This window comes from Desmodus rotundus, chromosome 2, assembly GCF_022682495.2.
Source record: "Desmodus rotundus isolate HL8 chromosome 2, HLdesRot8A.1, whole genome shotgun sequence".
NCBI classification, from domain to species: Eukaryota; Metazoa; Chordata; class Mammalia; order Chiroptera; family Phyllostomidae; genus Desmodus; species Desmodus rotundus.
The window spans coordinates 13,547,043-13,551,667 of NC_071388.1; positions in this window are offsets into that span (position 1 = coordinate 13,547,043).

The following is a 4,625-nucleotide window of genomic DNA, read 5'->3' on the forward strand; positions in this document are numbered from 1 at the left end:
CACCAGATACAAGCTTGGAAGGATTGCTGGTACCACAAGCTCGCCGCTCTCTGTGGCAATATTTACTGGACAGTATGGGGCAAGAGTAGGTTTATACTTGTTTGCATGGAAGATAATACAATAATTAATAGGTAATACAAGAACGAACTCTGTTCAGGTACACACAACTGGAAACCTACTTGTGCCTCGCCCTGTATTTCCCGAAGCGTCTTTTGAGGTTGTAACTTTCACTCAATGACTGACTCATCACTCTGACTTAGGGTTCTAGTTGGGGTACTAGCCACATACTCCCCAGAATGGTTTCTCCTTTGCACTCGCTACCCTGCAGGCCGGTCTTGCCGAAAGTCTGTGTAGTGAAGATTCCCGAGGCTTCTGGCCTGTGTATAGCACTTTTTTTTTTTTTTAATGTCCTTGTGGAGATTTGTCCCCATTTTCTGTTATTCCTTTGGTCATTTCACTGAAAATTTGAGACGTGGAGGATACGAAATAGAGGAGCTTATTTTGCTGTAAACATTTTTAAAATTATGTTTGGGTTTGAGTCTTTCTGTTCCTGTTTTGCAATATTCACTGCGGAGCCCCATCCTGGAGGGGTCGTTTCCTGGGACCTAAACCAAATTTGATTCTCAATTTTTTTTTGTCTGTTATTGTTCAAAGCTACCATTAAAACAGATTCTTTCTTCTTTACATGGAGTCTATCAGCTGTAGAACCAGAACCTTCGATCTTACTATTTTTGTGTGTATTGCTACCACACAAATTTGTACAGAGCAGGTTCCATAGAATTTCTCCATGTCATTCTCTGAATTCCCTGAAGTAATTTCTGTCTTTGGTGATGGCTGGATTGGATAACTTTTCTTGTTTCCAGCAAAGAAAAGAGAAGCCATCTTCTGGAGTATTGTCTAAAAAACTCTCACCCTTATGTTTTTTTTCCTTTGGCTTATTAAACAAAACTCCACTTTAAAGACACTTCTGCTATTGGTGCTGAGATCAGCCCAGAAGGCAGAATCAGTGTTGCTATTTGCTTTAAGCCCATTACCTAAGAGGAAGATGAAGTTCTTAGGAAAAAAGCCTCAAAGATTTATTTATGTAAAGTTTAATAATATTGTTTACAAAACGAACTTTCTCCATAAGAACACAATGTTCTCAAAAAAGTGTTTCCAGCAAAGGAGTGCTTTCATTTATTCTAACACGTTTGCTTAATTCTTTTACTTATCTGGTGAGTGGCACTAACTAAAATCTACTTCAGGGGGCCAAGTATTTTATACCTTTAAATCACTCTCTTGAGATGGTTTTTCCTTTCTAGATGGTGATAATATTAATATTTATAATCAGTTTTATTTCATTACAGGGCAAATCACAATGTTAACTAGATTGCATTTTTTTAAAATATATTTTTACTTTACTCAAGAGCCCAGACAAGCCAAAGTTAGAATTTTGTCTCGTAAATATTTACTCTTTTGTTCATATATGGGATGTTCTGTGATCAGTACTGGCAATGAAAGTAGGGATGGAACAATTGGCCAGTCTGCTGCTCCTTCAGTCCCTGAAATAATCCACAACGAAGCCTTAGCATATATTCCGGAGCAGAGCAGGCGATGTGATGGTGACAATGATGGTGATGGTGATGATGCTGATGACGATGCTGATGACGATGTCATCATACTAGAGCCACATCTTCTCCCCGTTTTCCGGGCTACTATTTGAGAAGCATCGCTACCTAGTAGAAGTCTTTTCTTAAAAGAAGTTCCTTTCACTTCTAGTGTTTTAAGGTGATCTTAGCTCTGCATGTATTCATGAAGATGAATTGCAAGAATATCCTTTACCCCAACCTGCATCTTCCCTTTCTCCAAATGCTACTTTGTTTTAGTTGTTCTTCACTTACGTGCCTCATGAGTAGTGTCGTTTACCTAAGTGCATTTGATGTAGGAGAATTTTGCAAACCATCAGGGATTTCTGCACTTCCTCAGAGTGGTGGCTGTAGATAGTAGCTGAGGCAGCACCATTATTTGGATGATTTCCCAGAAGAAATTTGGAGATCTAAGAGTGGTAGCAGAGAGAGATTTCCCCATTTGTCTCTATTTTCGTTGTAATTTAGGTCCCTGGAAAGGATCAATATATTTGGTATTTATATTCTTTTTCTAAGCAATAGAGTTTCAAGCTTAAATGCTAATTTGGGATTTTATTCTTTGTAAATGGCAATCTACTGCCTGTGAGTAACTCTCTCTCTCAGAAGCTTGGCCGTATTCCATCACTCTTGCCAACCCTAACCATGGGTGTTTCCTACAATGAGACCTCTGATTTTTCTCCTTGTTTCTCTTTCATCGTTTCTTGCTCAGAGAGCTGATCTATTTTCACAGATTGATTTGTCACGCTAATACTTTCTGCGCTTATTTCATATTGTCTGTTCTCTGTACTCATGTATGATTATCACAATAATAATAAACATCACAAGATTTCACCACTAATGAAATCTAATTGTGAGAACTAATTTCATAATATCTCTTCCAATCACCAAATCAATAATCTTGTCCAAACTCTTTACCGTGTCAATGCTTAATATGTTTAAATGTTATCTTTTTCAATGAAGGTATATTTTCTTTTTTTTAAAGGATTTTATTTATTTATTTTTAAGGAAGAGGTGAAGGGAGGGAGAAAGAGAGGGAGAGAAACATCAATGTGGGGTTGCCCTTCACGCACCCCCAACTGGGGACCTGGCCCACAACCCAGGCGTGTGCCCTGACTAGGAATCGAACCAGTGGCCTTTTGGTTCACAGGCCCACACTCAATCCGCTGAGCTATACCAGCCAGGGCTAGGAAGGTATATTTTCTAAAATCTAAAGCTTATTCTCCCATTATTTTCATCTCCTCCAGATCTTTTGATAATCAAAGTGTGACCCGTGGACCAATAACATTGAAGTCATGCGGGAGCTTGTTAGAACTGCAGAATCATGGGCCCTATTCCAGACTTTCTCAGCCAGAGTCTGCATTTTAACAAGATCCCCAGGTAAAAGCATCATGTCTGAAACCTTAATGTGAAAACAAACAGCCTCATGTCTTGTTTTAACAATTTTAACAAGATTTGAGCCATTCTTGGGCAGGCTGCTGCTGCTGAACCTTGGATTCCGTTCTGAGTAGCAAGACTGCAGAGCGGTCCTGATGATGGCAGAATTCTGGATCTGTGTCCAGTAAGGTAACCACTGGCTGCGTGTGGCTGAGAGATAACCTTTGGTCACTGCAGCAAAACCTGGGGCACTTAGTGGGAATTTAATAAATATTAAGAAAATGAAATCGAAAGATGTGATGCCATTAAAATAAAATTTCATTTCAGATTCTCTGGCACATGTATTAAAGACAGGAAAGTAGATTGAAATATGCGTAGAGTTTCTAATAGCCACACCTCTTGTCTGACAACAAATTGCCTTCAGCTGTAATCAGTAGAGTATATTACATTCAAATCACTTGTACGTTTTGTTTATTCATTTGCACCAAGAAGCTGACACGATTTTGCAAAGCCCTGACTTGCATGGACTTGGGCATTACTGGAAACAGCACGATGCTCCTATAGAAGGAAGGGATTTTGTTTCAGCACTGAATTTCCACAGCTTTCTGGGCTTTTTCCTATTTCAGTATACTATTTACTTATTTCCTATTTAAATTGATTTCAGTTGCCCCAGAAAACCCCAGGTTTTACAAAGGAACTGGTAAACCTTGTTTCTCTTGATTTTTTTAAAAGTTTGGAATGATGTACACACAGGACAATAAAAAATTGTGAACAACAAATTCTAGCAAGGGTGTCCAACCTGCGGCCATGGGCCGCATGCAGCCCAGGATGGCTGTGAATGTGGCCCAACACAAAACCATAAAATTACTTAAAACATTATGAGATTTTTTTGTGATTATGTTTCACAATATATTTAATGTGTGGCCCAAGACAACTCTTCTTTTTCCAGTGTGGTCCAGAGACGCCAAAAGGTTGGACACCCCTGTAAATATACAGCATTATGATGTTTTGGTTTTAAGTTGACTCAATTATTTTAAATATAACAATTTAATGTGATTTTCAAAATAAAATATAATTTTTAAGATAAAATGTTGATTTGTTAAAGTGCTAAATTTATTTAAAAATAATTGCACTGCTATTTATAGCAGCTATTTTATATATATATACTTTAATGTAAATAGTGTGATTTTGTTTTTGCCAATGGGAACGACCTGTCCCAGTATAGAAAACATATTCACTCAACAGATATTAATCTGATTGAAAACACTGTGCGGATTAGAGGCAGGACTGTGGTGAGCACTCTTGCGGGAGGGAAAAATGGGTTTAAGAGAGGGCAGAGGGCTGTGTCCCAGGGCGCCCTCTGCTGGCTGGGGCTGGATCCAGGCCAGATCTCTAGCTGCTGTTTTCATTCTCCCCAACCCCTACCTCATGGTGTCCTCATCTGGAATGGAGATTTGAAACTTTTATTATTTCTCTTTCCTGATAGTCTCTGCCAATGTCATGTCTCCTCTTTAGATTAGTAACTTCGTAATTTACAATCTCAGGGACAACACTGTCTCCTTAAGCTTATTTTGTTTATCAAAAGGAGTAGTGGAAGATGTGGGTACCAGATCTTAAGCAGATTAA